Source organism: Anolis sagrei, chromosome 6, assembly GCF_037176765.1.
Source record: "Anolis sagrei isolate rAnoSag1 chromosome 6, rAnoSag1.mat, whole genome shotgun sequence".
Classification (NCBI taxonomy): domain Eukaryota; kingdom Metazoa; phylum Chordata; class Lepidosauria; order Squamata; family Dactyloidae; genus Anolis; species Anolis sagrei.
The window spans coordinates 92,359,122-92,372,364 of record NC_090026.1 but is presented as its reverse complement, the minus strand read 5'-3'; the positions used below and the strand labels follow the sequence as shown (position 1 = coordinate 92,372,364).

Genomic DNA, 13,243 nt, shown 5'->3' with positions numbered 1-13,243 from the left:
TTGTATGTTGGAATCCGCTCTGAGTCCCACAGGAATACAAATAAAGTTTTATTATTATATATTACTAGCTTGGGGACCCGGCAATGCCCAGGTTATTTGAGAAAGGCACTGTTTGTTTTTCAAAGTTTGGTAATGTATACAACTATTTTTTTTAAATGCCAGCCTTTTTTCCCCTTTGTTATAAATGACCCATTCAAAAATGCATAAGGATGTGGGTGAACTACAATTCCCAGAATCATGGGTCAATTCTTCCCAAACCCTGCCATTACTCAAAATTAGCCATGTTGGGTGTGTGTGCCAAGTTTGGTCCAGAACCATCACCAGCTGGGTTCAGTGTTCTCTGGATAAGGATGAACTACAACTCCCAGCTTCCCAGGGAAATCACCCCCAATCCCTGCCAGTATTCACAATTGGCCATGTTGGTTGCGTGTGCCAAGTTTGGTCCAGATACGAGTTCAGTGTTCTCTGGATAAGAGTGAACTAAGAATCCCAAATTGCCAGGGCAATCACCCCAAACCTTCTCAGTATTCACTGTTGGCCATGTTGGTTTGGTCCAGATCTGTCATCAGCTGGGTTCAGTGTTCTCTGGATAAGGGTGAACTACATCTCCCAGGGCAATCAGCCCCAAACTGAACAAGTATTCACAATTGCCCAATTCCTCTGTGTTTGCTGTGTGCCATAGGAAAGGGTAGGAAATGGTTTAGGGAGAGACAGTGAGCAAATGGTTTAGGGAGAGGCAGTGAGCAAATTCCACACCAGGAACCCTGGGATGCCTGCTGTGATGGAGGAAACACATCAAATCTTGGATGAAATTCTCCCTGAATGAAAGCATTCCTTGGGTGGTTAGTGTTTGGGGAGGACATTGGCAGAGGTTGGACTATATGTTCACGGAGTTCACTGTAACCTGCAATGTCAGTTGAGGGAGTGCCTTTGGAGGCTTTTCAGCACTTGAAACTACTGTATAGCCTTGTTTGTGGAGGCTGGAGGCTGACTGTGTAAGTGGACACCTCCGCCACATACACACATTTTCAATTTTATTATGCGTATAGATAGATTATAACAAATCAGCATTTGTAAGTCTTGCTAAACAGGTTGATTTTCTTTTTTATGAAGTTCAACGGAAAGATTTTCTGCAGCGCCCACAGTAAACACTGCACAATGTTGCTAACAGGTTTGTGGAAATGAGTGGCATTCAGAAACCTTCTATTGTTGCTAATTTTTGTGACCCCAATATTGAGCTCAGAAGACCCTATTTGGGGTCAGGACCCATAGTTTAAGAAGCAGTGCTCTAGAAGTTGTTGAATAGTTCTTAGCAGAACTGGCTGGCATAGCCAATAGTAAGGGAAGCTGGGATTTGCACTGCAGCTTCTGGAAGGCCACATCAATCCCAGCCTGTTTTAAAAGATGAACAGTCTGTGATCAGGGCAGCCTCATGCTTCAGATAGTCAAAAGAATTTCATTACAGTGCTGCAAACAATTATTGTATTCACAATTCCATGCTTAAGAAAATCCTATGATATTCATGGGACTGTTATAAATCTACTGGTGGCCTGAAGGCATATAAATACATAGGCTTAGCAGTTCAACAGAATCTTCCAGATATGAGTGGCTTTTTGTTCTTGGAAATGCATAGCTGTATGTGTATGGTCCATGTTACTTATCTCTTGTGGTTGGCTTCATCACCCGGGTAACACATTTTACTTATTTATTTACTGCAAAAAAATAAAGGATATGTATTCTGTCTTAATTAGGCAAACCCTCCCATGGTAATACATAAAACACAGAATGTTAATAAAACTGCTAGAAAATACTTTCAAGTAGTTCTTTTTTTCCTTTTGGCACTGACAAGTAACATATTGTGTAAGAACTTCTTGTCTGCCCTGTGGATGGAAGACATAGGTTTGTTTTGCTTTGCTTTGCTTTTTTCCATTTTAAATTTTTATTTTCTTACAAAATAGTCTTACAGGAAAAATTTATCTTCTGTAGTGCATGAAACTTCCTTTTGAGTGATAAGCAGTGAAGAGTTCCAAATATGGAGTTTGTTTCCAAAACATACCAGATCCAATAAATACAATAAATATTAATAAAAATGAAATAATATAATACTTCATTTATAACCCCCACCCTATCTCCCCAAGGGGACTCAGGGTGGTTTCTACCAAAAGTAACAAAGGAGCAAACATTCAATGCTGAAACAACAACATAACAAATCAAAACAGTGGATAAAACAATCCCCATATAAAATTATAAAAACTAGCAAAAAAAACTAATCAAAAATTAAACTTAGCATAACATAACACATCACAAATATTTATAACATGATAAACTCTTAAAAATTAGACTAAAAAGGCATTAAAAGCTAAGATGGTGTACAACATCCAATGGGCGGAGGTAGGTGTGCAATATCTAGGTAAGCATATATATAAAGATGTACTAGTTCTCCTCCTCTCCATAAGCTAAAGTACATAAGTAGGTTTTTAAAAGATTGTTAAAGGAGAAGAGAGAGGGGGGCATTTTCAGTTCTTTAGAAAGGAGTTTCAACGGCGGGGAGCGATCACAAAGAAGGAGCCCTCTCTCGTTCCCACCAACTGCGCTTGAGATGGGGGTGGGACTGAGAGCACAGCCTCTTTCTCTGATTGCAGTGCTCATGCTGGTTTGTATGCGGAGATGCGATTTTTCAAATAGCCTAAATAATAACGAGTGATAGGTGGTAGCGCATTGTTGGCTAGAATATTTTGTACAAATCAAAACGGCCTGGAAAATTTGTATTTTATAGCAAAAGAATGCATATCTGGAGGACATTTTTTCAATTCCTGTAAAACTTATTCAGATGGATTTGGTATGTTTTGAAAACAAATTCCACAAATATGCTTCAGTAAAATTTGTAACGTGAGCCTATGCAAATTTCATAGATTTATATTTCCAGAAACCAAACCAAACAAAAAAAATTGAAAGCAAAAGTGTGAATCCCATATGCTTGACCATGTTTTCAAATCTGCTGTCCTTTCCGATAATGAACTTCCACATTGACAGTAGCATTCAGGCCTCACCATTTGGCCACCATCGAGATTATTTCCCCAAAATATACAGAAGCAATGCCTCTCTTTGCGGTTCAAAGAGTTTCCATTTGAAAGCACTTTGTAGCCTTTACCACACTTGAACAAAGTAATCAGCTCTCTCTTTTATTTAGTAGTGGCTCTTAGTCAATTTGCTGGAGTGTTTGAATATTTTATTGCCTTCTGTCTTCTCCTGTTAGTCTGAAAGGCATAAATGCTCAGGTTCAATCACTACTCAAAACTAATTAGATTCTGGAGCTCAGATAGAGACTGTAATACAGGCTGATTCATAAGTCAATTGGGAGCTAAACATTATAGTTTCCCCACTTTGAAAAAGATGGAAGGGACCCCAGAAATTATAAGAACATTTTAAATGATATTCCTGCAAAAAAGAATGCCAAGTTCATTCACCAAAAATTAGAAGAATGGGCAGATGAAAATTCTATGATTTCAGAACAAGCAAATATCAGAAAAGGGAGCATGTAATTGACAACTGCATTATTTTATCCCATTTGATAATGAAATATGCAATGGTGCACTTGTAGATTGTTTTTTATTTATTTAAACACAGTCTCTAATTTGGTAAATGGGAACAATTGTCCAAAAACAAAACTTAAAAGCGGAGGAGCCTCCAAATTGCTCAAATTGAATAAACTAAACGTCACATGAATGTTTAATTTTTAAATGAAAAATAGAATTGGAAGGGATGATTCTGAACAGAAGCAAAATTTGTAAAGAACCATGGAGGGAAAAGGAACTTGAGGCTGATTTGGAATGGAAACTGTGGAAGGAAAGAGTTGTTGAAAGGAAAGTTCTTTCACAAACAATTCTCTTCTCAAAATTGTTTTGAACTACTCTGCAAGGAAATGCATATTTCTAACATGCATGTGCATGTACTTATAGTTTGCCGTTTGTAGAAAAGCAAGAAGCAATTTTCAGGGGTTTTTTTCTGTATATATGAGGCAAACATGTCTTTTATAATTATGCAGAAAGAGACATTCCTTTTGGCAGATACCATGAATGTCTAAGTTGGATGACAGCACAGGCGAACTGAATACTTTACTTTTAAAATTAATACTATTACTTTTTAAAGAGAAATATGTTAGAAATAATAACCAATGTAGGAAGATAGACGCTTTTGAACTGTGGTTCTGGAGGAAAATTCTGAGTGACTTGGACCACAAGAAGATCAAGCCAGTCCATACTCCAGGAAATAAAGCCTGACTGCTTATTGGAGGAAAGGATATTAGAGGCAAAGATGAAGTACTCTGGCCACATAATGAGAAAACAAGAAAGCATGGAGATGACAAAGAGGCTGGGGAAAATGGAAGGAAAAAAGAAGAGGGGCTGACCAAGGGCAAGATGAATGGATGGTATCCTTGAAATGACTGGCCTGATTTTGAAGGAACGGGGGGGTGGCCACGGCCGACAGGGAGCTCTGGCATGGGCCGGTCCATGAGGCCACGAAGAGTCAGAAGCGACTGAACGAATAAACAACAAAAGTGTTCTGAGTGTTGAACTAGGACTCTAGTAGACCAGTTTTCAAACCCCCATTCAGTCATGAAAACCAAAAGGTGACCTTCTGTACTCTTTCAATCTTCAAGAAAGGCAATGGAAAACCTATCAATAAATGTTGCCAAGAAAATCTTGAGATAGGACTACTATAGGTTAGAGTCAACAACAATAGAAACATTGATAATGCTATCAGATTTCTTCAGTAAGTTACATTAAAAATTCAGCTCCAAAATATACTCAAAAAATCTGCCCCCATCTCCCTGCAAAAAGCAGGAGTCCAGAAGCAGCCTGTAAAGGTTAAAAGTACAAATATTATTAGCCATAACACAGCCCATTATTGTTCTTGTTATCACCACAAAAATAACATGGCATAGTTAAGATAATCAGCAGCAACTTAATGGTAGGCTAGGCCCCAGGGAGAAATGAACAGAGACTTAGTTTTACCCCATTCTTTCACATTCCCCTTCTGACTTTCCTATTATACTAACTACAAATGTGAATTGGAAGCATTTTTAAACTCACTAAGATTTTGTCTGCCAAGCACCGTACACTCAGCGATGAAACCGGCAAAACTATTCACCCAGAAGCAGCTTTTTATGCCTCAACTGAAGAGCAAAATGCAAGCCTTTGTTATATCACATTTCTACATGCTTATAAACCTGTGTTTTAGGGCAGCCCTTCTAGAAAAAGCAATAGCATTTGTTTAATTCTATACAGGCTGGAAGTAATAAATCATGAATAGTGTGACAACTACGGTATTTGTAAATATACTTTCCTACAGTAAATATTTCTTTCCTACAGAACTGCCTTTATCTCTTTATCAGTTTTACTTCTCTGTCTTCCACCCATGAATACTTTAACAATAACCAGAGGCCTAATAAGGAGAAAGAAAATAGCTTTCAACTGTATTTCAACTGATTTCATGCTCAAATTCCAGTAAATTAGGGTTACATAATAAGAAATCACACTGCTCTTCCTTATGGAAAACCAGTATGAATTTTAATGTAACTTACTGATGCAAAAATGTACTAACTCAATTGTTAAGACAAACCACACCTCAAGGAAAACCAAGTAAGGTGAATTCAATAAATAATTTCAGAAGAAGGAGAAGGAGAAGAAGAACTTTATTTTTATAATTAATAATGTTTATTTATCCCAAGGGGATTTGGGGCGGCTTACATGGGGCCAAGCCCAAGCAACAAACAGATTAAAAGCAAAGACAACAGCAAATTACAAATTAAAATAGCACACTAACAGTTCAGTCCTTGAAATCACAACTATTTTCTTTTGAAACTTTGATTTGCCTGTGGAGATCAGTTTTATTTCACAATAAGATTCATTTCTAAGAATTTTGAATTCCTGATGTAACATTTATCCGAGAACTACTTTTAAGGGAAGGGGTGTCAAACCCATTTTCACCAAGGACAACATCAGCCTGACAGGTGCCTTCAAAGGGCTGGTTGCAATTGTAAGACTTTATAAAAATCAGTTGTTGTTCTTAACCTGTGGGTCACGGGCCACCAGTGGGCCGCGAGGATGACAATATGGTCCATGAGCCTCCTTCCTCTTTATTTTATTTAATTTCTGCTCCTTTCGCACCGCTTGCCACTCCTTCCCTGTCACTGACCAACCCTGCTCCCTTGGATAGACCACATCAGCTCTAAATTATTAAATATGGTTTTCTGTAGGCAAGCGGATGAGGACTACTGGATGGCATATGTTCTGTATCAGAAACTAGAGCTGATGTGGTCTATCCAATACTTTTAGAATCAGCACCCCAAATAACCAAACCAAATATAAAGTTAGCCAAAAACTGGTTTGTAACCCTTTTGGTAATAATATTGGATACTGCTCCCTGATCAAAGTGGTCCCTGATCAACAAAAGGTTGGGAACAACTGATATAAATGCAACTATGTTGCCGTGGCACTGAAAAACTTGCGGGTCACATAAAATAGTGTGGTATTCGACCCATGGACCTAAAATCAAATCATTTATTTCAGTCATAGACCAGCACAGGAAAGAGACCTTACATTTGACATGTGGAAAAAGGAATAATGGCATTTTGTTTGAAAGACTTTAGCCCATGGAGGGCCCTTACTTGGCAGTTAGGTCTTGCAGGAATTGAACTAATCATCCAAGTCTAAGCAATGAGCTTTTTATTTGTTGAAAAAAAAAATCTACCGGTATGCTCTTGAGTTACCAAACACTTAGTCTGTCTTTGAGTACAACTGACTGAGTCTTTGAGATGGTGTAGCGGCTGTTCACTGCCTGAAAGAAGTAGATGAACTGAATCCAAGTAGTTACTGGAAACAAAGCACTGGGCCACAATGCACAACAGATAAAAATACAGCAAGAACACTACAAAATTTGCTTCTTTTAGAGGCAAAAGAAAGCCCGCTCCTCGTCTTTTCTTGTTCAATAATTTTATCTCTTCATCCACTTTGCGTCACCCTTTCTGGATAAAGACCAATAAAATTCCATCATTGCAGTTGGCTCTCTTACAAACTTCCATTTCAACAGTGTTGTAATTTTGACTTAAATTACACAACAGATATACGATTGCATCTTCAAGCTCTCTGTTGTCATAACTATTTCCGCAAGTTGGGAAAGGCCTTGTCCCATCATAATTAATCTCTAAGGGAGTGTGGATTTTGGTTCACTAGACCCATCCCCACCATCCAGGGTTGGAGAAGAAACATGTAGAGTTTGAAAAAATTAATTTCTTGAACTAAATCTCTTCCATCCAGCACAGTCATCGTGCGGACTGGAGGTTCCTGGGAAATGTAGTCCAAAAGGTAATTGTTTCAAGACCCGGGAAATATCTGTGGACCCTTGCCTTCCATGATGTGGAATCATGCTTGCAAAGGTTCTGCACTACAGTGTATGAAACACCTTTTTATTAATTCCTCAAATGTACAGAGTTGGGACAACATCCACAGTCCTACCCTTCCCCTCAGGGTGCTGATAATCACTTTGGGGAAATAGAAGAAAAGAGCTCGGTATATTAGAAAAGTATACAGATAAAATGGCTTATGAAATGGGATTTTGTGTTCCCCTACTGCTTTGAAGCTAACTCGGAAGACTGTTTACAGTCATATAGCAGGAGACTTTCCTTAGGCCTCCAATGAGACTTTCTATGCTTCAGGATTTTCATATGAACCAAAATATCTTTTTCAGCAATCTGATTGAAAAGCAGCATTTAACTGGAGAGAGGTTGACAGGATGAGGACTTAATCTATATGCTAAAACAAAAACTCATTTTCTAATCCAGTTTAACCTAGGTACAGTGCTCCCGTTTTTCAGAACAGTCACATGTAGCCAGTTTTTCAGAACAGTCACATGGAGGCTATCTGGAGAAATATCAACAACAAGAAGTAGTTTTGATAGAAATACCATGGCTGTTGAGACAGCAATCCCAAAGATGACACAGTGAGACAACGGAAAAGGTCACACATCCTGTAGTATGCTTATGATTGTTCACCAACCCCACTGTGCTTCTTACAAGTCCAGACTGCTTCCCGCAGTGATTTAGCAAGGATACTGATAATATGATGAAGCATGCATTTTATAATTGCAACGCTTAACTTTTCATCTAGGAACATTTATTTATAGAATCCAGAATGAGAGATTTTAGTCCACTTCATGTTTCAAGTGCTCCATTATAAAACTGTCCTCAACTGTACAATCCATCATAACCGCCCTTGTCTTTGTCACCCCCATTGCTGAAAAGCTTACTCATCACTACCCTATTACCCTACTATGACTTTTGTGTTTTTTCTTAAAGAGCCAATACAGCTCTCTGTGATTTTTAGAACTCCAACTGGGCATTTAACCTGAGTATTAAGCAGTGTCATAGATTTCTCCTTTGAGCAAGGAATGAGTGGAAACACTGAAGAAATTCATTCTCATTTTATCTTACTTCCATCTTTGTTCTCATATGGATTAACTTTATCTTGACTGTTGCTTCCACCAGCAAACCAGAAAATATAACATTCTTGCTCATTTTCTAATTTATTAGTTACCTTTAAATTGTGGCTTACCTCCAACAAATTCAAGACGCTATATGTGTCTTTTTCCTCTTCAAGTCAGATTGAAAGTGATGAAACAGGACTAGTTTTGCTACTTTGCTGGTGTTTTGAGGTTGCAATCTTAGCCACATCTATTAGCGAGCTTGCTGTTAATTGTCACGTCAATATTGAGTTATGACTCAATAAATGAAAGACCTCCAAGCCAGCTTATCATCAACAGTTCTGTAAAGGTCTTGCAGACTAAAGTCAATGGTCTCCTTGAGTCTACATATCTGCAATGCAATCTCCGTGCTTTCCTACTGCCTTCAACTTCAATCAACCATTATGGCCTTTTCTAGCAAGTCATATCTTCCTATGATATAGCCAACATATGACAGCTTCAGTTAAGTGATCTTAGCTTCTAGGGAGAGTTTAGGTTTGATGTGCTCTAGGATCCATTTATTTCTCTGGTCCCTTCCACACAGCTGTATAAAATCTCACATTATCTGCTTTGAATGGAGATGTATGGCAGTGTAGACTCAGATAACTCCGTTCAGAGCAGATATTGTGAGATTTTCTGTCTTGAGCTTCTGGGTTATATGGCTATGTGGAAGTGCCCTCTATTTCACAATCCACAGTATCTATGGAACTCTTCTCTAATCCCACACTTGAAATGAATTGAGAACACATCATATTAAACTTTGCCTTTCTCCTGCATGCCAAGCAAATGTGTATATGATTGCGATTTAACTGAATTAGAATATCCAAATTGTGCTATAGTGAGGAAGATGTGGCTTTATAGAGGTCAAAGGATTGTGGCCCTTATCAGTCCTACCAGCAAAGCCAATGATGAAGAATGATGGGCATGCCAGTCCAACATCATCTGAATACCCTCTCATTGATCATCCTCACCTTACAAGCTGTTCTAAGTATACTGAAGTACGGAGTTTATTATTACTTATTTTTAGCATGACTATCCTACCTCTCTTCCAATTAACTCAAGCATAATGGCAGAAGCTGGTTTAGAATATTTACAGAGAGTGGGTTGAAGTGTGTACCAGATGTTTCCCACTGTTTATAATTCATACATGCACCAATCTGTCTCATTCTTTGATTTTTCCTATTGGATGAGACCTAATGTGATGTGGTTATTAATGTGTGGACTTGGGAAATCACGGTTCTACCTCCACCGCCCCACTGAGTTATGACACTGGGTGACCATGGCCTAGTTTCCTCCTCCCACCAGATGTTGGCAGCCTAGGAATTAATAACACAGTGCTAAAGAAGGAACACTGAGTGGGGAAATGGATTAAACTTCACTTGCAAGGCTGTGTTGTTCAAGATGCCATGTGTTTCTATTTCCAAATCTAAGACAACACAACACATTATACACACACCCTCACAGATTTGGCATTATACCTATGCATAAACACTTGTAAGTCAATTCCAATCACTTGCTCAACACTGCTAAATACTTTCATTGGACTCTTTTCACTGTTTCACACCATCAGACCTGTCACTTTGACAGTTTTCTTAATACTACTGCCGATGCTCATAGGTGAATAAACAGAACCCTCCCTTTTTAATCCTGCAATCAGAGCAAGCAGATGGGATTCAGGAACAGATGCAATTTACAAGTAATATTGTATAACAAAAACAGGGCTCAGCTGTAAAAGAAGAATCTGTAGGTGGCAAGAGAAAAATATTAATGTGCTTTCAAAAAGCAAAACTCCTCTTTTGAAATCTGTATGAGCTGTAATTACACCCTATGAGATTTTTTAAAAAACCTTTTCCAATAACAGTCATTGTAAGACACTCATTTTTTCCACGTTCCTGCAAGTAATAGGGCATTCTTTGAAGATTCAGCAGTGCTGGATTCTGCCTCTGCCAGTTTTCACTTTCAAGAGAGGGGTGGAAGCCAGAGGAGAAAGGGATAGGAGAGAAGATTACAGTACATTAAAAACTCTACAAGTGTTAAGCTCTTCATTGCACACTTCACAGGAAAGCAAGGCAGGTGGTAACATTTCCTGATCTGCAAAGATAATTGCTGAAATCAAGGCCTCAGTGTTCTGTTTTGGGACAAGCAACAGCCAAACAGAAGACTGAGCTTGACTTGGATGCGCCCCGAGAGAACATGTCTAAACATAAGGAACAAAGTGCAGAGTTCTATCTGATGAGTATGATATGGAGGTGGGATCAAAAGTCCTACGAGTAGAGTCCAATTGAGAGATGGAACAAGGCAATGGTGGTCCTAAAGCACAACCAAGCATGGTTCAGGTCCAGACACCAAGAAGTAGATCAAAATGAGTCTTGGGTGGTTCCTCTTAAACAGTGGTTTCCAACCTTTTTTGACCAGGGATCACTTTGGCCAGGGACCACTCTCCAACATAATAATAATAATAATAATAATAATAATAATAATTATAATTATTATAATTATTATTATTATTATTATTATAAATGTGTATTTATACCCTGCCACCATCTCCCCAAGGGGATTCGGGGTGGCTTACATGAGGCCATGCCCAGTAATACAGTAAAACAAGGTAACACAAAAACACAACAAAAAATAAGAAAAGAAAATAACATAAGATACAAAAACTAATATAAATACGCAGCGCAACAATATAAAATCAGAACATTAAAACACTGAAAATAATCACAGTGGACAGGGCCAATTGCAAAGATTAAAATTTTAAAACACTGGGTGAGAGGGCAATGTAATGCATTAGGACAGGGGATCCGGCGGATAAGGTAGGATTTAATTGCACAAACCGGACAATAAAGTGCTTCTGAAGGCATTTTATGAAGTGTTTGGTCAGGGATTATTGTACATTCAATCATTGAAGGCACACTGGAACAGCCAAGTGTTCAGGCTCCTCCTAAAGACTGCTAGGGTGGGAACTTACCTAATATCTCTGGGGAGCGAATTCCAGAGCCGAGGACCCACCACGGAGAAGGCCCTCTCCCTCGTCCCCACAAATCGCATTTGCAATGGGGGCGGGAGCAAGAGAAGGGCCTCTCCGGAAGATCGAAAAGATCGTGTAGGTTCACAGATGGAAATGCGGTCGCACAGGTAGGCGGGTCCCAAACCGTTCAGGGCTTTGTAGGTAAGAACCTGCACCTTGAATTGGGACCGGAAAATAAACGGCAGCCAATGGAGCTCCTTAGTACCAAAATGGTTACGAATCAGTTTTTGGTCAACTTTGATTCGGTTCGGGTTGCTGATTCAGAAAACTGCATTGGATAGACCACATCAGCTCTAGTTTTTGATGCAGATCATATGCCATGGTCAGCGACAAGGAAGGAGTGGCAGGTGGCACGAAAGGAGTGGAAATAAAATAAATAAAATAAATAAAGAGGAAGGAGGCTCGTGGACAAGATTTTCGGATGGTCAAATAGACCTGTATCATGGAGGTAAGGCAACATTTCTACCATAATGAATTATAATTAAAAAAATGTCCAGAGATTATCACTGTCCTAAAGCTCATTTATTTACAAAACTTTCAGTGTATACTGTAATGAAAAAGACATCTTAGCAAGCAGATCTTACTGAACAAATCATGTATTGTTAATTATTAAATTTATTGCAATTATTTTTTTACTACCAGGGATTAAAAGGAGGCATTTGGTTTTTGACTCATGTTTGTGGTAGTAAGAGATTATGTGCTTTGTACTGTGAGTTTTTATTCTATTGTGTTGTCACCATGTGCCTTCAAATTATTTCCAATGTGGTGACCTTAAAGTGGATTTTCTTGGCAAGGTTTGTTCAGAGAAGATTTGCCATTGCCATTTCCCAAGACTGAGAGTGTGTGACTTACTCAAGTCACCCAGTGAGTTTCCAGAGCAGGGCTTAAAGCCCAGGTCTCCAGAGTCCTTGTGCAAAAGTCAAACACTATAACCACTCTGACTCACTCAATTGTATATTATTACATTATTATTACTAAATTATTTTATTGTTTCAAAGCCTTTTAAAATCTAGCTCTTTTCACTGTAACATGTACAAAAAACTTAAATAAGAAGAAAAGTAGAACTGCTTGCCTTCTACTCATGTTTAAAAAGAAGGTTCAACTGGGCCTTTTCATTTAGTGTTCTACAAATAAAAAGGGGTTTCAGCTAATAACAGGAGGTGGCACATTAGGCTAAAACGTAAAATACATATGGTCTTAACTGCATTTCTATTTTTAGCCATTTGAGGACATAATATTAAACCTTTCCAGATTCCATACAAAAACTTGCTAAAACCTGATTAATACCGCATTAACCTCCAGGCAGGAGGCTTTATTAACCTCCTCACCCTGGAGTTCAACCTGTTTCCAGTAATCATTATAATAATTGCACTAACAGTCACTTGTGCCACTCCAAATGGCAAAATCGTGACTCCACTTTGGAAATCACAGCACTGAAATCACTATAAGAGTACTTCAAAGCTGTCCTATAGATATCTGAAGTTATCTCTATTGTAATCTGCAAACCCAATACTGTCTACTTCTAGAAAAGAGAAAACAGTAGTTTAACACAGACAAGAGTTGGAACACTTTAGTTGCAGCTAAAAGCAAAACAAATAAAATGTTTGGAAATCAGAAAATTATGGAATTCATTTCAAATGAAAACATGATATTTTAATCCAGGATGGTAGGAGAGAAGTGACCTGCGTACTGGCA

The 13,243-nt window shown here is 38.5% G+C and overlaps 1 protein-coding gene across 5 annotated transcripts in view; it reads right to left on the bottom strand.

The window, feature by feature from the left end:
- OSBPL3 (oxysterol binding protein like 3) overlaps positions 1-13,243 on the bottom strand; it is a 116,890-nt gene that overhangs the window by 78,307 nt on the left and 25,340 nt on the right. The window lies entirely within an intron of this gene.